This window comes from Peromyscus eremicus, chromosome 3 (assembly GCF_949786415.1).
Source record: "Peromyscus eremicus chromosome 3, PerEre_H2_v1, whole genome shotgun sequence".
In the NCBI taxonomy this organism is placed as follows: domain Eukaryota; kingdom Metazoa; phylum Chordata; class Mammalia; order Rodentia; family Cricetidae; genus Peromyscus; species Peromyscus eremicus.
This window is the reverse complement of record NC_081418.1, coordinates 70,907,751-70,927,967: the sequence shown is the minus strand read 5'-3', so window position 1 is coordinate 70,927,967 and position 20,217 is coordinate 70,907,751. Positions and strand designations below refer to the sequence as shown.

The window sequence follows — 20,217 nt, the reverse complement described above, 5'->3', positions numbered from 1 at the left end:
AGCTTTTCTGTTGTTGAGTTTCCCATCTATAAGCAGGGCCGATCAAACAGTGCTTCCCTTGCAGGGTTATCTGAGCAAGTAGGTTAAATAAGTTAATATAAAGCTCTTACCCAGCATCTGCTCACATTGCGGGGGCAGGGGCAGAAACAGCGACTCCCGTTACCTCATCATTCTGATTCCCTCTGGGCCTGCCTCAGTGGAATCAGGAATTAGAGTTGGCAGAAGCAGAGATATGCTGGGCTACCCTCCCCAACCTTAAGTATGCAGCCAAGACAACATCACCCTTCCACATGGCCAGCCAAGATGAGGCTTTTAGACACACAAGGCTATGTGCAATGCTGAGGGATGAGAAAACCAACATCTATAGTGCAACAGTCTTCTTTATTTAATAAAGAAGCCTTGTATCCAGGTGAACAGGGCAAGCAGCCTTGTATCCAGGCGAACAGGGCAAGCAGCCTTGTATCCAGGTGAACAGGGTAAGCAGCCTTGTATCCAGGCAAACAGGGTAAGCAGCCTTGTATCCAGGGGAACAGGGCAAGCAGCCTTGTATCCATTCAAACAGGGCAAGCAGCCTTGTATCCAGGCGAACAGGGCAAGCCGCCTTGTATCCAGATGAACAGGGCATGGTTTGGACAGACACGAGGCTGTCCACATCAGTCCCTATGGGTGCAGGTTGCTTCTGTTGTATCAGTGCATGGTTCTGTTTCTAGCACCCCTTTCTTTCACGTACTAGCTGCATGGCTGCTCAGTCTCCTGCCTATAACACAACGAAATGAGAGGAAGACAAGACAGGAACAAACAGGAGGGAGTGGATGGGCTAACTCCTGGAACCTTAACTTCCATCCACTCCACAGGTGTTCCACTCGCCTCACATGTGAGGTCACCACCCAACAGCCTAGGTACAGGAAAGATTTATGTAGTTAGCAAGTGCACAAGCTACTGAGCCCCCAGAAGCACAGGATGGGCCAGCTGCCTGCTGTGGCACTTAGATGTCCAATCAGGTGTTCACTAGGTGACCTGTAGGGCTCTGATTCCTGAAGTGCTTGGTTGTTTATTTGGAAGGGGGCCTAAGGTCTCACTATACAGTCCAGGCTGGCTTCGACTTTATGATAGTCCTGCCCTAACCTCCCGGGTGCTGGGTATACAGGCACCTGCCAACACAACCAGCCAAGAGGATTCCTGTCTGCAATTAATTTCCCAGCAGGACTCATTAGTGGCCAACAAATTCTTCTAACTGCACCAAGCAGTCTGGTGTTTGCCCACACTGTTGCCATAACCTCCAGAACTGACTTCCATTACATTTTCTTGATTCTCTCCTCTCAGTGCATTTAGTCACTCGATGTGATGCATTTCTGTTTAAGTCCCAAAGATTCACACTCAAGATCTAAGTTTCCTACCACCCCTGCCCCCTTACCTCTCTGGTCTCACCTGTTTTTGTCTTCCTGGTGTTGCTGCTGCTCTGGAGAGAGAGCTCTGCTTCCCCACACCTGGTAGTTCTCTCTGTTATAAAATATTATTTTAAGGTGTGTTATGTTTGTTTATGCTGCATTTGTTGAACTCTGTGAAACTGTGTTACTGTGTCTGCTAAAACACTTGAATGGCCAATAGTGAGGCAGGAGAGAGAAATAGGCAAGACTGGCAGGCAGAGAAGATATATAGAAGGAGAAATCTGGGAGGAAAGAGAAGTAGCTAGAGAAGGAGGAGGACTCCAGGGGCTAGCCACCCAGCTACACAGCCAGCCATGGAGTAAGAATAAGATTACAGAAGTAAAAGAATGGGAAAAGCCCAGAGGCAAAAAGTAGAAGGGATAATTTAAGAGAAGCTGGCTAGAAACAAGCCAAGCTAAGACCGAGCATTTATAATTAAGAATAAGCCTCTGTGTGTGATTTATTTGGGAGGTGGGTGGTGGACCCCCCAAAAGAGTATAAAACACCAACAACACTCTCCCTGTCCCATCCCAAGTCCCTCTGCCCCACCAAGGGTCTTTCCGTACACTGTGCAATTTTCCATTCAGCAAATCACGGTCACAGGTCTAACCATCTGCTTTCTTCTCATTCACCTGTCCTGAAGATCATCTCAACGCATGCGACAGCTTTGCCTCTGTTATTTTTTTGACACCCCTGTAGAAGGGGAAGAGGCTGCCATAGGAGCAGCTGCCTTCTAAAGCACACGAGGCAGCAGCGGTCCCACAGCATTTCTTCCATGGTCCCTGACTCCTGAAACCAGCCCACGGGCAGAGAGAGTGAGAGGCCAGGTTTGCCTGTGTGAGCTGCTGTCATACTTCCTCTTATTTCTTGGCTTCCTCCTGTCCTGCCCTCGGAGAGACCAGGGTCTCCTCTGCGGGCACCCAAGTTGGCTTCCTTACCACACACATCATGCCATCTCTCCACTACCCTGGCTAAGGGTCAAGGCTTCACAAGGAGGTTCAGAACAAAATGCAAGTGTGCACTCCTGCCCTTGTTAGCAGATCTCTTACAGCCTCCCTCACCACCCCATGCCTTTGTCTCAGCTGCCAACTCTCACAGGCTCCCTGGAACCCACCCCCACCCCTTCAGGTCCACACTGGCCAGAGCAGCAGGTGGGTGACTTTCAGACCTTCACTCTTTCTCTTTTCCAAATCCAGTCTCACCCCCAGCTGGGTAGCAACCCAGCTGCTATGGCCTCCCTTGCTCCTCTGCCTCACCTACAGAGGATCACACAGAACTCTACAGACTTCCTCACCACCCCATGCCTTTGCTTCACACAAGCGTTCCCTGGGAACTTGCCTGCCAGGGAAGCAGGTAGGCAATCTTCAGATCTTCACTGTCCCTCATCTCTTCCAAATCCAAAGCTCCAGTCTCACCCTCAGCTCCTTAGCAGATGGCTGTGGCCTCTCCTCCCTCTCTGCCCCCAGGGGACTCAGCAGATCCTGGTGGTACACCCTGCTTTCCTCCTTCCTGTGGACCCTCTTAACATCCTCTTCTAGTCAATCCCCATTATTTATTGTCAGCTCCCAATACCAAGAAACACCTTCTACTCAGAATCCCCAGTGGCCACATCTGGCAGGATCTCAGAAGCATTCCCTACCAGGCCACCCACAGCTACCACACTCTGCTAAGAACAAGAGAGGGCAACAGAAACCAAGGAATGGAACACTCACCCAACAAAGACAAGACCAGATACCAGAAATTAGAATTACAATCACCTCAAACCTAGATGCGTAGATGCCAGCCCCAAACCACAATCAATAATAATCCAAGCAATTTGTCTCCACTATAGCCCAGCAACCCTACCACAGTAGGCCCCGAGAAACGTAATACAGCTAGGGCACAAGACAAGGACTTCAAAATAGCCTTTATGAATATGTAAGAGGTCTTTAAAGAGGAATGGATAAATCCATTAAAGAAATCTATGAAAACACAAACAGTGAAAGGAAATGAAGAAAACAGTTCAAGACTTTCAAGTGGAAACAGAAGCAATAAAGAAAACCAAAGCTGGCTGGGCGGTGGTGGTGCATGCCTTTAGTCCCAGCACTTAGGAGGCACAGCCAGGCAGATCTCTGTGAGTTCAAGACCACCCTGGGCTACAGAGTGAGTTCCAGGAAAGGCACAAAGCTACATAGAGAAACCCTGTCTCGAAAAACAAACAAACAAACAAAAAAAAAAAGAAAAAAAAGAAAGAAAGAAAGAAAGAAAGAAAGAAAGAAAGAAAGAAAGAAAGAAAGAAAGAAAGGAAAGAAAAAAAAAGAAAACCAAAACTTAGGGAAAACTGGAAATGAAAAATTTAGGAACCTCAGAGGCAACTGTCACCAGCAGAATATAAGAGGTAGGAGAGAGACTCTCAGTCACTGAAGATAAGATAGAAGAAATGGATACACCGGTCGGAGAAACTGTTAAATAATTTTGTCTGTGGCCTTTGGTGCCACCAAAGGTCACATGGATGCCCAGAGTCTGGGCTACATTCTGTGACCATATTGGCATCCAAGGGCTATGCTGCCAGGGCCATGCCGACCTGAATGTCCTGTGCTGTCACCTGGGGCCATGGTATTGTCCAGGCCTGGGCTGAAGTTGAGGGCCAAATCTGGGTCTATGAACCAGCAACAGCCAGGATCTGGGTTGATATCTGTGGCTCCTATTGCCACCAAGGGCTGTGCAGATGCCCAGGGTCTGGACAGCTACCTGAAACCATGTTGGTGTCTGAGGGCCTTGCTGCCACCAGGGCCATACTGGTCTGGGTGGCCTGTGCTGCCACTGGGGCCATGGTGACATCTCTGTCTGAGCTGCTGCTGAGGGCCATGTCTTGGCCCATGGTCTTGCTGCAGCTGGGATCTGTGATGATGTCCATGGCCCATGTTGCCACATCATAGGAACCTTGCATGTTGAAATCAGAGGGCCATGCTGAGCTAGCCCTGCCCCTCACTGTCCCTGGGATAACTGTCCCTGCCCCTTGTTGGACACTGCAGCAGGAGAGCTGGTCCTGCTCCCCCATGGGAGAGCTGGCCCCCACACTCAGGAGAGACGGCCCCACCCCACACCATGGGCGTGGGAGAGCTGGCTCCACTCCTCGACTGAGAGGGTTGGTCCCAGTGGCCAGGACTGACTAGCTCAGCTACTACCCAGACCCACATCCTGAGCTTTCAATTGGTCCACCCTAACATCTACCACATCTATGACCTGCTGGAGTACATGAAGGGACTGGTCCTGTGGATCAATGGCTGCAGGATCTCCATGACTCGGGGCAACAGCAGGATGTCTAAGAGGAGTTTTGGTGAGGGTCCAGTGATGATGGTGTGCCAGAGGACTTGAACCAGACCAATGACTCATTGCAACGAACATTTTGTGGGTGGGGCTGAGTGGACAAAAGGGGTCTACTGCGTGACATACCGCAGCACCCAGTGCTACTAGGATGGATGAAGAGGTGTTGGAAATGGAGGAGTGAGGTGTTTTTTTTGTGTGTTTTGTTTTTAATTGATTTATGGGGGGTTCTTTGGAGGGACAAACACCTGAGTCTGGGTAACTTTATAAAGAGATGTGTGCAACTCACCCTTCTGAGGATGTCCTAGAAGACAGTGTCACAGTGGTGGGAACAGGAATGAGAGGAAGAGATAGGGACGTCTAGAGGAGAAAGCCGGAGAGGCTGAGAGGGGCCAAGCTCCTTCCACAGGAAAGTTTGGCTTGTTTGCTAATAGGCTCTCAAGTATTCCAGGCTGGCCTCAAGCTCACTATAGTGGAGAACGACCTTGAACTCTGGCTTTTCCTGCCTCTACTTTTGAATCTCAGGCATGCACCTTCACACCCAATTTTATGACTTTTGAGAAACAACTCAGGGATCCAATGAGCACTACCCTGATTCCTTCCGAGGGTGTTTCCCAACGACCTACGGACCGCCTGCTGACCTCGTCTCCTAAAGGCCCCACACTACCCGCCAACATGAGCCCTGGGAGAAAAGCCATATTCCAACCATGATGATTGGCAAATATCTTAGTCTCATATCCAGACCTGAAAAGTAATTTAAAATAATTGGAGTTCTATTACGCCCAACACTGACTCAGTTGATTGAGAAGCGGAACACTGAGGTACACATCTACAACCCCAGCTACAAAGGAGGCTGAAGCAAGATCAAAAGTCCAAGGCCAGACGGGGGCTACACAGGGAGACTCCTTCCTCACCCACTCCCTCTCACCAACACAGTTTTAATTGATTCAGGAGGTTATGAAAACGGCGTCACAGCTGACGTCATTATCAAATACGCAACTAAGCTGTTACACAAATGTGAACCAAGTGCCTACTTTGCATACTTGCCACATACACAACCAACTATAGCAGGAAATGGCCCCCATAAATCCTGTGTCCTTCGAGCCTGTGTAAGGCGTCAGGGCTAGGGAACAGTGGTGTGGCACTAAGCCAGAGCAGCTTAGGAAGTATTTGCAGACCGGGGCTTGTCCTCTCCTGCTCCTGGGAACGCTTCCACCATCACATGAATGAGCTCAGGCAAGCATGCTGCAAGCACGTGGTCCAGCTAGCAGCCAGCACCTACCAAGGAGTTCCAGGGGAGCTACAGCCCAGCTGGACTCCATGAGATCCACCTGCTGATTCTAGCTGCACAAACAAGCACATTTGAGAGCCCAAATTTCTGACCTCTGTAATCAGGGGTTAATTAGGGCTGACGTGGTTTGAAGCCGCTACAATTTCAGAGTGCTCTGTTATCCCAGGAAAGGTAACTGAAGTAGCCCACACAAATTAAGAATGAACAGCCACGGAAAGAAACAGACTCCATAGAGCAGAAGCTCCCCTTGTGTTTATACTTGCAGCCCAAGGAGGCCTCGCGCTGATGGCATAATCCACAGAAATCAGGACCTCGACAGGGCTGAAGAACCCACCTCACCTCTTCCCAGTATACTGATGGCTGGAACACACGTCTCTTCTCGTGGCCATCATCCAAAGAAGGCAGAGCTACATATGGCAGTGTTTTCTTTAAGCACCAGAGACCCAGCAGATCCCACAGAGGACTGATCACAGAAAGAGTTGCAAAAACTATGGACCCGCCTGCTGGGGCTGGGGACAACAAGCCTTCAGGATGGTCGTTGCAGATGGAAGGTACCTAGTCATGTGGCTGGCACTTGACCGTCTGTCCCACCACACAGAATGAGGGCGCAGGGGCTCAGCGCCAGTTACTATTTCTTTCTCCTAAGAAATATTTTCTACAGAGGCAAATCTTCAGTTTCTTGTGGTGGCACTCCAGGTTTGTAACCTGCTGTATGAGTTGGCAGCATTAAAGGTAATAAAGGCCAAGGGAAAGACAGAGATAACTTTAGAAAGAAAAGACCAGAGACATGGGAAGTTAAGAATTTCTTGGCTGTGACTTAGTACATTGGTATATATATTGTATGTGTATGTATAGAATTTAACCATTTCAAGTAGACCTCTTTATATACTTGCCTGTCAGCCTTAATACTTATGCTGTTGTGTCTAACTTGTTTTCAATTTTGAGGTATGCTAAACTGTCTTTTCCAGAGAGGGACAGTGACCTACCCCACCTCACACGCTTTGTTAGCATGTTAATTTTGTATACTCCCTCCTGTGTAGTGGGCCTGTCTTCTTTCTGTTAACCCAGGAAGACCTTTGTGTCCTTGCCACAAACATGATGGAGTGAAAGTGACTGTGTGTGACTTGTGAGCTGAGATTGTAAAATCCAAGCACTTTTGCCTTGTTCTCTTGGGGAAACCACACTGAGAGTCCAGTCCCTGCAGTTAGGAAGTCAGGTTGCTACTCAGACATGCTACTGGTGGTGTCTTGGTTTCTTTTCTCTTTGCTGTGATAAAATACTCTAACAAAGGAGCTTAAGGGAGAAAGGGTTTATTTTGACTAACAGATCTGGGTTACAGTCCATCACGACTGAAGAGTTAAGGCAGCAGGACCTGAAACAGAGTGGTACCGTCAGAAGCAGGGAGCACCGAGTGCTTGCTGCTGCTCAGCCCTCTTTCTCCACCTGTGTAGGCTGGGATCCCAGCCAGGGAATGGTGCTGCCCACAGTGGGTGGGTCTCCTCACATCAATGAACACAATCAGGATAATTCCTCGGAGGCGGTTCCAGAAGTAATTCTCGAGTCTATCAAGTTGACAGTTAACACTAATTTTCACAGTGGGTGTCCTGGCAAAGATCTCCAGCTGCCTGAGGTCCACACCAACGACCACCATCACCAGCAGATAAGAGTGAAGTTTCAGGCAACTCCAACCTGAACCTGTGCATCAACAAAAGTGCATGGAGCAAAGATGAGCAAGCTGTCCTGGACAGTTCAGCCCATGTACAATGTGGTAATAAAACAATGGACACTGTCATTGAAGTCACTAGGGGTGAGGTGGTTTGCTACATGGCAGAGATAATGAGGAGACCATAGATAGTGTGGCATTAGTAAAGACGGTGACTCTACACAGAGGGCCAGCCAGCAAGATATATTGGATTGAAATGAATAAAGTAGATACGTCTTTGGTTTTTTTTTTTTTGTTTGTTTTGTTTTTTTTTTTTGTGTGTGTGTGTTTTTTTTTTTTTTTTTGAGACAGGGACTCACTACATTGTAGTCAGATTTTTCTGCCCCTCCTGCCAGTTCCCAAATCATGACATGGAGACTTATTATTAATTATGAAAGCTCGGCCAATAGCTTAGGCTTGTCCCACTAGCTCTTATAACTTAATTAACCCATTTCTATTCACTTATGTGTTGCCATGTGACTTGTGGCATTTACCTGTCCTCCTGCACGTCTTGCTCCTTGTCTGTCTGGCTAGCAACTCCACACTTCTTCTTTCCAGCATCCTGTATGCCTGAAATTACTGCCTAGTTATTGGCTGTTCAGCTTTTTATAAAATGAAAATGACACATCTTCACAGTGTACAAAAAAATTATTCCACAACATTTCTCCTTTTGTCTAAATAAAAAGGAAAGGGTTTAACTCTAACACAGTAAAGCTATATATAATAAGAACAATTATCAGGTAAGAATAACATTCACAATGTTTAGTCCACTTGTATTTGGCAATTTTAGAGAAAATACTTTATTATTGTATTTTATTTTGGTGAGTTTAAAGTTCTGTACCTAATTTATCTTCTATCATAACTAGGGAAAATATAACTATGACTGTCTAGTATTCAACTTCATCATAGACACAAGAAGGATGATATATTACTTGAGTAAACAGGAAGTGCAGTGCAAGCCACTTCCAACCCTATAGAAATGACAGAAACAGCTGGCTGCCTGTACAGTCACACAAGGTTCCTCTGTAATGTTAGGGGCATCCATCTTCAGCCTACAGACCTAGAATATCTGACAGACTTTTTGATAAAGCAGGAATTTTGAAGAACTGTTCAACCTTGTCTTGGCAAAACTGGGCAGTCACATTTGTGTGTGTGTGTGTGTATGTGTGTGTCCTGCTTGTCCAGTTTGGACAGCATACTGTCAGCAATCAAGGCAAGGTCAGCCTCTTGCCCAAATGGCTAATTTTGCCATATTGAAAGCAAACTTCATATGGAGTTACTTCTATGCCCATGATTTTCTCTGAAGTAAATTGCTGCTGCCAGGAGCAGACATATCTCATTGTCATGAAGAGCCTTATGTTAACAAAACATTTTAAATGCCATATTCTATATGTCTTTGAAGTATTTGAAGACCATCTATCTATCTAAAATGTATCTCTGTTTTACCTTGAAAACATACCTAACATGAGTGTAAGTTTGATTGTAACAGGTGACTATTAATCTGCATTTCTTTATTATCCTAAATAGTTTGTAACAATAACTTTCAAGAACTAGAAATTTATATTACATTGTTAAATTAGGTACAATACCTTAAACAAGAATAGAAACATATATACAGTATAATAAAAATAACCTTAAATGTGTATCAATACATAAAAATCCATACCAATGTAAAATATTTGAGAGTAATGATTGTTTAAAAGTGGACTCAGCAATTCGCCCTTTTATCTCATCATTTTTATATTATATCTCTTTTTTTCCTTCAGAAAGAGATCCTTGAATCTTATTCCTTTTTTAGCTTTTTTCCTGACCATGACCAATAACAACTTGTATCCAACCCCCCTAAACAATAATAAACATCTATAACCCACCAAATGATAAAAAAAATACTCACTCCATCTCTTGGGAATGTGGGTGTTGTGTTCTCTAGACTGCTTTCTGTTGTCTGGGGGCACTGGCATCTTTAGGAGACCCTGGAAAAACTGGGATAATGGTTAAGTCCTGGGAGAGTTATATATAATATTTGTCATTGAGTCTCCATGCAATGGGAAAGTGCAAGGCTTATCTCAAGTCCTGGCTGGAATAGTTTGTGAGGCTGACTATCTCAGCCAGTAGCCTTGAAGCTGTTCTGGATGCATAACTCTGAGGAAATTGTAATAGAGGCATTCTGAGAGACTGGATCACCTGGCCACCCATTTTCATTGGTATCTGGTCCCCCTGCTCTGAAACCACACAGACTTTTAAAGGTAACATACATATCTGCATTAACATAAGTATGGAATGTGCAGTGTGCACAATGCTGTTAAAGATTTTTTTTTTGTTCTATGTTTGAAGAGGTAAAATGCTTCTATCAACTTTATAAGTCCATTTGAACTGTATAATTAAATTGTAATACAGATCTCTATCTATGCCATATGAAAGGATGGCATGTAATAATAAATCATGAGGACTCTGTAGCCAACAAGTTTTATAATGCCTCATCTCATCTCAGAGTTGTTCCCCTGTCAAGGGATCAGCTTACACATCGCCTGTCCTGTAGTCTTTTTTGGCTTCCTTCCCCATGTCTGTAGCAAACATACTCAGGTCTTCCCCAGACAAATCTGATCTCTATTAATCTGGAAACAAAAGTATAACCTCTCCTCCAATGCAAAACATTGTCCAACTTCCATTTTGAAGTTAAGACATTTTAAAAATATATAGGTTGGTTTAATTTAGATTTTATGATCCAGTGTCTCTCAGCAGCTATTGTTTGCTCATCAGCAATCAAAAAATTTAAAGTCAACACAGCAACATACAGGATCCAGACTTCCTGTGTATTTCCCATATCTATGTGGCTTTTTTTATTACTTTGTTCTTTCTTTAAAAACTTTATTATTTTAAAACTATTTATTTATTTTATGACTGTCTATACCCTTTCGTCCTTTTTTTCCCCTTAAGCTTATGCATATTGTTAAACACACTGTAACCTGTTCAGAGTTTTGGTTTTTTGTTTGTTTGTTTTGTTTTGTTTTGTTTTCTGCTTTACTGTGTATCTGTAACCTTTTCTGTCTGCAAGAGCAAAACCTTAAATCTGCCACAGGGCTTAGCTCATGGCGAACTGGGGCCTCACACATGCAGGCAGCTGCTGGGAGATGTGTCTTTGTACCATAGCTGGCATAAGAGACAGGAGGCTAGGAAGCCACATTTGGGTCCATTTTTGTGTGTTTAAAACCTTCTTAAGGTTTTCTCAGGTCTTATGTGGATATATGTGACTGGACATTTGGTGCCATTTGCAGTCGGATTTTTATGTCCCTCTTGCCAGCTCCCAAATCACAACATGGAGACTTACTATTAATTATGAAAGCTCGGCTGATAGCTTAGGCTTGTCCCACCAGCCCTTATAATTTAAATTAACCCATTTCTATTCATCTACGTGTTTCCACATGACTTGTGGCATTTATCTCTCCTCCTGCATGTCTTGCTCCTTCTCTGTCTGTCTGGCAACTCTACACTTCTTCCCAGTGACCTGTTGGCCTGAAAATCCTGCCTAGCTATTGGCCATTCAGCTTTTTATTAAACCAATCAGAATGACACATCTTCACTGTGTACAAAAGGATTATACCATAACACAACATAGTCCAGGCAGGCCTCAAACTCTCAGTCCCCCTGCTTAGCTTCCAAACCTGGAATTACAGGCCTGTGCCACCATGGAATATTTTTAAAAAGTAAAAAGGGATGAATGGTATTTATATGAAACAAGATCATAGATTACAAAAACATAATCTATAGTTAAGTAAAGAATGACATACCTATAATAAATAAACATTAGAATCCTACATATTGTCAAATATTCATAACTCTAATCAACTATCTGGATCAGTCAGAAGGGTGTATACCTACAAAACTAGGAATGGGAGTAAAAGCAGAATAATTAAGAAGAAATATGAGCGGTCATGTTACAGAATTACTCGATTTTATTCACATTTCTTCCTGGGAATATAGCCAAAGTCAGTTTTCACCTCCACTGTGAGCTGTGGCCATATGACTTAGCACAGTGTCACACAGGCAGAAGGGATCTCTGTGATCTCTCTCCAGGCCAGCCTTCTCAGCAAGGGGAAGATGGCCTTGACAGGTAAAAGATGCCAAGGTAGACCAGATCCTATCTGGAGCCAGAAGACAAACTTTCATAGTGCAAAAGAACTGAAATTACAAACAGATAAACACTTACCTGTTTGTTGAGGAGTCCAGCTGGAGCGGAACACAAAGATACCAGGGGCTGGGGAGGCAGCTCAGTGAATAGAATGGTTGCTATGACAGCAAGATACGCTGGGATGGACCCCTAGTACCCATACAAAAAGTGAGGTCACAGCGCGCGTTCTTGTAACCCCTGCATTGGTGGGTGGCTCTTGACCATGGATGTGATGTAACTGACTGTCTGAAGTTGCTACCTTTACTTCCCCACAGTGACTGGCTGAATCTGAAATTGTACATTGAAATAAACCCCTTCTTTCTAAGACGTTTTGGTGGGTATCTTATCACAGAAAGAAAACTAGAATGGAGCTTAACCTCAGATTCACAAAATCCTTATTTTGTAATCACTGAAGCACAACGTGCTATGCATGGGAACAGCTCCCAGTGCTATTCTGGCTATGAGGATCATCGGCTTTCTTCTGAGACTCTCCACCATGATTTGCAGACACTAGCTACCTCCCCCAGGAGCTCTCCCTCCCAGGAGAGGAAACTGGCCCATACCTGCTGGGATAAATCTTACCTACACTCCCAGTACCATCTGCTTCAGGTCTCGGCATGGTCTCTTTTCAACCAAGATGCAATTTGTGAGATGCAGGCTAAGCAGTACACAGGAGGACATTTCTAGCATTTTGTACAAACTTTTAAAATAAGCCAGGGAGCAGTTCCCAAGATTCTCAATGAGCCCTCCATTTTCTAGAGAGAAAAACAAAACACACTGCAACAATAGAAAACCATAGATCACGTCCCATATGGGTGGGGTAAAAAATCCTGAACCAAGTATTAGTAGAGTAAAAATACACAAAAGGTTGCCTCAGCATCTAAAACGGTGGTGTCTTTTATACTATAGTCACCTCTTTCACAATGTCAGTGTTGGTGTTACTACTGCTGAGCTTACTGAGTGACAGCTACGTGTCAGGCAGTGTTTGGTGTTTACAGTGTGTGGTTGAAGAAGGGTCTCCACTGGGTGACAACCGTGCCAAAGCAAAAGGAAGCTACAAGATTCTGGGGAGGAAGTGTCATAAGCAGAGAGCCCAAACCAGGGGCCAGTGAGGGAAGGAGGAGGAAGAAGGGCTAGAGAAGGAAGTGGGAGGGGCGTGTCTATGTCTGTGTGTTATGGGGTCTTTAGGTTATGGTATTGAGTAAGATGGGGCCACAGGACTGGACTCAGTGAAGGAATACCATGACCTGACATTGCATTTGTTAGCCTGACCCATCAACTTTAGATAAGACTGTTCATTTCAGCCTTAGATAAGACATTTACAAAACACAGAGGAGTTACTCAACCATAGCACTGTTAAATATTTATTATTAAATATAAATATAAATATACTAATAGTATCTGATATTATGGCACAGTAACAGAAAGAAAACTAGAAATGAAAGAAAACTTATGTAATGAAACACTATGGAAAAAATGATAAATGAGATGAAAGTGATTCTAAAAACTATATATAATTCCAAAAATATATATGCACAGAAAAGAGTCAGGAAAAATATTTGCCAAGGAATTAACAGAAAACAAATCTCTGGCCAGATGAGAAAGGGGGAAATACAATGGATTTTTTTTTTTTTTTTGTGCCTTCCTTGCATTTTCAAAGGTCTCTATAACAAAATTCCATTATTTTGCAGGGAGAAAAATTTTATTTGGAAATAAAGGATGAATTATTAAAGCCATTGTCCTGGTTGTTCTTTTGTCAACTTGACACAAGCTAGAATCATCTGGGAAGAGGGAGGCTCTGTTGGGAAAATGCCCCTACCAGATTGTCCTATGGGCAAGCCTGTGGGCAAGAGCTGTAGGGCATTTTCTTGATTGATGATTGGTATGAGGGGTGGGGAGGGGCAGCTCACTGTTAGTGGTGCCACTCCTGGGCAGATAACCCTGAGTTGTATAAGAAAGTAGGCTAAGCAAGCCACGAGGAGCAATACAGTAAGCAGCATTCCTCCATGGCAGCTGCATCAGTTCTTTTCTTGAATGCCCTCTTTGGTGGTTTGAATAGGAATGGCCCCCACAGAGTCATGTGTTTGAATGTTTGGCCCATAGAGAGTGGCACTATTAGGAGGTGTGGCATTGTTGGAGTAGATGTGACTTTGTTGGAAGAAATGTGTCAATGTGGGGGTGGGTTTTGAGGTCTCAAATGCTCAAGCTAGGCCTAGTGTGGCTGAGTCTTTTTACTGCTGCCCATTGATCAAAATGTAGAACTCTCAGCTACTTCTCCATCACCATGTCTGCCTGCATGCTGCCACATTTCCTGCCATGATGATAATGGACTAAACCTCTGAACTGTAAGTGAGCCCCCCATTAAATGTTTTCCTTTATAAAAGTTGTCATGGTCATGGTGTCTCTTCACAGCAAAAGAAACCCTAAGACACCCTCAATGATGGACTGTGATGTGGAAGTGTAAAATGAAATAAACCCTTATTCCACAAGTTGATTTTGGTCATTGTCTTAGTTAGGGTTTTATTGCTATGAAGAGACACTATGACCACGGCAACTCTTACAAAGGAAAACATTTAATTGGGGTGGCTTGCTTACAGTTTCAGAGGTTTAATCAATTATCATCACGGCAGGGAACATGGTGGTGTGCAGGCAGAAGTGGTGCCATAGTAGTGGCTGAGAGTCTTGCAGGCAACAGGAAGTCAACTGAGACACTGGGTGGTATCCTGAGCATAGGAAACATCAAAGCCTGCCCCACAGTGACAAACTTCCCCCAACAAGGCTATACCCACTCTAACAAAGCCACACCTCCTAATAGTGCCACTCCCTATGAGACTATGGGGCCAATTATTTTTAAACTACCATAGTCATGGTTTTTGTTTTTTTTTGTTTTGTTTTTGTTTTTGTTTTTTTGAGACAGGGTTTCTCTGTGTAGCTTTGTGCCTTTCCTGGAACTCACTTGGTAGCCCAGGCTGGCCTCAAAGTCACAGAGATCTACCTGGCTCTGCCTCCTGAGTGCTGGGATGAAAGGCGTGTGCCACCACCACCCGGCGGTATTTTTATTTGTTGTTATTTGGTTGTTTGTTTTGTATTTTGTTTTTCAAGACAGGGCTTCTCTTCATAGCCCTAGCTGTCCTGGAACTTGCTCTGTAGTCCAGGATGACCTAGAACTCAGAGATCAGCCTGCCTCTGCCTCCCTGGTGCTGGGATTAAAGGTATGCACCCCCCCACCCCCACCCCCCACCCCTGGCTGGTCATAGTGTTTTATTACAGCAATAGAAACCCTAATTAGAAGAGCCATACACAAAACAACCCTTTCCTTAGCTTTACCTTAAAAAGGTCCTCCTTGTGTGCTCCATTTCCTTTCTGTGATAATTACCAAGCCAATACTAACTGACATGTAAACAACTCCCTTCCTAGAAGGAGCTACTAGTAACACCTTACAGTGTTAAAGTCAATAGATTTAACTCTTCTGAACTGTTCCAACCAGCATTCTTTCTCTCGCTCATCCCACTTCCTCCTTCCTTCTCACTATCTCCCTCCCTCCCCCATTCTGTGTGTGTGTGCGGTGGATATCTATATGGGTACGCATGGGTGTGTAGAGGCCCGGGGTTAGCCTTGGGAGACATTCCTCAGGAGCAGTCCACCTTGTTTTCAGTCAGTCTTCCTTTTTTTTTTTTTTTTTTTTTTTTTTTGTTTGTTTGTTTGTTTTTTGAGACAGGGTTTCCCTGTGTAGCTTTGCGCCTTTCCTGGAACTCACTCTGTAGTCCAGGCTGGCCTCAAACTCAGAGATCCGCCTGCCTCTGTCTCCCAAGTGCTGGGATGAAAGGCGTGCGCCACCACTGCCCGGCAAGTCGGAGTCTTTCATTGGCCGGGCTTTCCTATTATTAGGCTAGGCTGGCTGGGTGAGCTCCAGGGCTACACTTGTGTCTGCCTTCCTAGCACTGAGTGGGAGGCATACCCAGCTTTTTCATGTGAGTCTTGGGTACAGAACCCAGTTAGTTTCTCATGCTTGTGTGGCAAGCTCTCATGATCCCAGGCAACTGCTCCGCCCCCCCCCCCCCCCCCACTTTTCTTTCTTGGACATCGTAGCACTGGTATAACCTGGCTTCCTCTAAGTTTCTACATTTCTCTTCACTTTAGGACTCTCAAGCATCCCAAGGTCAGAAAACACTTTGTGTGGCTAAAAATAGGGGATAGGGGAAAACCTATTCAGTGGCCACGAGTAGAGAAGCAAGTGGCCAAACCTTTGCGTGGCCTAGGGCCGTCTGCCAGGTGCTCTCATTTCTAGAACAGGTCTGCTCTAGTTTTCTTAGTGTGTCCAACCACCTCATCCCTGGTGGGACACAAGGTCAAGAGCCACACCTTCTCAGGCCTCTCAGTTCTGAGGTGGGCTGGACTCCCTCACTCAGGCTCTCTCATGTGGTTGGCTGCAGTATGATGGCAGCTGGGGAGAGTCGTCTAGAAGCTTCCTCCATCAGTTGCCTGGTGACCAGTCTTTCTCAAGTACAAAGCTGGGGGCCACGGAGATTCTCCAGAGCCAGGCAGAAGGCTTTTCTAAACTAGTACTGGAGGCTTCTGCAGCACATGTAGGCCGATGCTAATGAGTTAGGAGCAAGGTGCCAGGACCAGGCTATAATCCAGAGGAGCAGAACTAAGGCTCTGCATGTAGGAAATGCAAAGGGGTCTGTGGACATGATTCAAAGCCAATAGTCCACTCTCTGGCCAGATGTATTTACATGCCCTCCATCATACAGCATCATGACTCCTCCCAGACTCCACTCCATTTGATGCCTACCACCTCAAGCCACTGCTGCAGGACCTTGTCATGTGCCTTGGCCTCAGGGGCAGAAATGGCTCCTTAGAAAAAGCAGCTACTTCTGGTCCTCACTACCCAAGGGGCTGTGACTGGGCTGTTTCACACACCCAGTGTGCACTGAGGACAGGGACATGATGAAAGCTACTGTAGTCTTCTGTTTTTTCCAAAAAGGAAGGAGGGAGGTACGGTGAGATAGCTCAGTGGATAAAGGTTCCTACCAGAAAGCTTAATGGCCCGAGTTTGATCCCTGGACCCATGTAGTGAATGAAGAAAACTAACTTCTGCAAGTTGACATCTGACTTCCACACACACGCAACTCCCATATAAATCAATGTCATTTTCAATCATACATTAGCCTTTACTACCTTTATTTTTATATGTGTGTGCCTGCATGTACCCCATGTGCTGGCAATGCTTACACAGGCCAGAAAAGCGTGTTGTATCTCTTGGAACTGGAGTTAGAGGCTGAAACGGTTTGAATAACTATGTTGTCTATAAGCTCAGATATTTGAACACCGACTCTCCAGTTGGTGGTGCTATTTGGGGAGGTAGTTCAGGCTTGCTGGAAGAAGTCTGTCTTTGGGGGTGGGATTTGAGAGTTCACAGGCCCACTCCACTTCGGCTCTCTGCATGTGGATGGAGATGTGATCTCTCATCTTTCTGTTCCTGCCACCATGTCTAACGTTTGCTGCTATTCTGCCCACCGTAATGGACTCCTATCCTTCTGGATCTGTAAGCCAGCCCTTTCTTCCATACGTTGCTTGTGGCCATGGTGTTTTATCACAGTGATAAAAAAGTAACTGATACAAAAGTAGTTGTGAGCTGCCCCTGTGGATGCTGGGAACTGAATTCAGGTCCTCTGTAAGAGCACATTAGCATGGACACAGCAGACCACAGGGCCTAAAAACAAAGGGGACCAGAAATGGGTCCATATAGAAAAATAGAGACTTTTAGGGCTGGAGAGATGGCTCAGAGGTTAAGAACATCGACTGCTCTTCCAGAGGTCCTGAGTTCAATCCCCAGCAACCACATGGTGGCTCACAACCATCTGTAATGAGATCTGGCACCCTCTCCTGTATACATAATAAATAAATAAATCTTTAAAAAAAAAAAAAAAAAAAAAAAAAAAAAGAAAAATAGAGACTTTTAATGAAGATGTCATATCAATACCATAGGGAAAATACCATCACAACAAATTATCTGGAACAAGCTCGAGTGCCATAGGGAGAAACACAAACCATAACCCTTACTGTCACACAGTACACAATTAACATCAGCTGTATCGTAGACCTAACTCTAAGAGCTACAGAGAAAATCCTGTGACTATATATTAGGTAAGAATTGCTTAGGCCAAAAAGGCAGGAAGACAGGAAAAGAACACACTAATAAATTGACATTAAAATAGAACATTTTCGAGGCTAGCCATAGACTAGCATTTATAAATCACCTAATAAAAGATTTGTGTAAACCTCCCCCAACAAAACTCAGTAAGAAATATGAGCCAATTAAAAACTGAACAGCCCAATGACCAGACGGAAGGTTAACCAAACTCCCGCTACCCTACCCCAACCCCACCCCTAGCAGGTTCTGGGTCAAAGTAGTCCTACCAGGGTGGAGCCGGCTGGGAGGACCAAACAGACTGGGAGTAAAGTGGGGGAAACTCTGGTGAAGGTCAGTGTTAGAAACGGTATTGATGTGGGAGGCACAAAATCAGGAAAAACCAATGTGGTTGTCATCAGCCCAAGGACAAGAGACTCAGAATCTAGACAAGGAATCTAGAGGTCTGAGGAATGAGACCAACAGAGAGGAAGGGAGCTGCATACACATGACCCAGCAATTCTACTCTTCAGTACCTACTGGAAACCAATGTCATACAGACTTGAGGGTAGATGTTCAAAGCAGTATTCTTCAGAGTGGCCTTCCACAAAATAGAAACAATTACAGATTTCTACCAACTAGCAGACAGATAAAATGTGGCATAGCCACACACATATTTGTCACTACAGAATGACTAATATGCACTAAGCATGGGTGAATGTTAAGGTGCAAAACATCAAATGCAAGAGCATACTGGAGTCCACTGACATGGGCTAGATAACCTAAAATGCAAATCTACAGAGTATGAAGGGTCCTCTGGCTGGGGAAGAGTAGATGGGAATGATTGATAAAGTGTTGGGTTTTTTTTTTTTTGTTGTTGTTGTTGTTGTTGTTTGTTTTTAAGAAAGGACCTCATGCATCACAGGCTTCAAACCCGAAATGTAGTATGTAGCTGAGACTGGCCCTGAACTCCTGGTATGTAGCTGAGGCTGACCCTGAACTCCTGATTTTCCTGCCTCCACTTCTTGAATATCCGATTACAGGCATGTATCGATAAGGTGTGGTACTGGTGGGAAGTGAAACACAATGTCACTTCGTGACACTTTGGCAACATCTCATGACGGAAATACCACATAACTCAGCAATTTTACCACCAATATTTATTGAAGAAAAATGAAGTTATATGTTCACACACATTGTATATAAATGTTCACAACCATTTATTCATAACAACCCAAACTAAAAACAGCTGAGGTCCACACCAATAGGATAACAGCATCTTCATGTAACAGAATACTACTCTGAAGAAAACTGACTCAAGTAACATGTGTGCTTTTCACAGGGCCACGCTGAGTGAAACCACACACAAATAAAAGCCATACTGATTTCCCCTAATCCACAGCAACACAAAGCAGACAGCAGTGGCTGGGGCTGAGGGTAGATGGCCGGGAACCTACTCAAGGGACACGAGGTAACTTTGAGGATTATGGAAGTGTTCTCTATTTCGGTTGTGGAGAAAAGCCACGCAGGTGCATTTCTGTTCAATTCCTTAGGTGCTGTTTCCCCTTGGTGTTTCTGTTATATGTAAATTTTAACTCAGGAGAGCTGCTCTGAAAAAGAAATAGCTTGATTAGGACACACCATTGCCCTTGCTGAGGAAACAGGGCCGAGTTTGCCTGGCATCTGCAGTGCTCACTGGTTCTCAGCAGCACATCAGTTTGGTAGAATGTGAGACCACTGTCCTGTGCAACTATCCTCCCTTACTCCTTCTAAGACCTGACGACACACGCCTACTCAAGAAGTGTTTGAAATCTGTTGCTGAGATAGTCTAGTCGCGTAATGTTAGCAGGTCTGGCATTTACTATGAAGCCTAGGTTAGCCTTAGCAACCTAGCAACCCTCCTGTCTTAGATTCTTGAGTGTTGAAATTACAGGCATGTGCCATTTATTCTTATGGTTGTTATACTGAATGTGAGTCCCAATCTTTTGTTACAAACAGCAAACATCCACTCCCTATCTGTCCCCTATCAGCATAGCTTCACACACTCCTCCGCAAGATGAGAGCTGAAGGTCTATCTGTGAGTGGAACAGACTGGGACAGCTCTTCTGTCTCACTGGAATGCAGCACTTTTTAGGGTACAGGGTCTTGTGTAACCCAAGCTGGTCTCTGGCTATGCAGAAAGGGTGACTG

At 44.8% G+C, this 20,217-nt stretch overlaps 1 long non-coding RNA gene across 2 annotated transcripts; it reads right to left on the bottom strand.

The window, feature by feature from the left end:
- Nucleotides 1-470: 470 nt before the first annotated feature.
- Nucleotides 471-12,146, bottom strand: LOC131905876 (uncharacterized). 2 transcript variants are annotated; one of them, XR_009378065.1, is made up of 5 exons: nt 11,934-12,146; nt 9,621-9,708; nt 8,221-8,296; nt 1,429-1,500; nt 471-757 (listed from the first exon to the last, which is right to left on the bottom strand). It is a non-coding gene; the product is annotated as an uncharacterized LOC131905876 (long non-coding RNA). The 2 variants fall into 2 exon arrangements; XR_009378066.1 differs by lacking the exons at nt 471-757; nt 1,429-1,500 and adding an exon at nt 7,319-7,719 and having other exon boundaries at nt 11,934-12,131.
- Nucleotides 12,147-20,217: the final 8,071 nt, after the last annotated feature.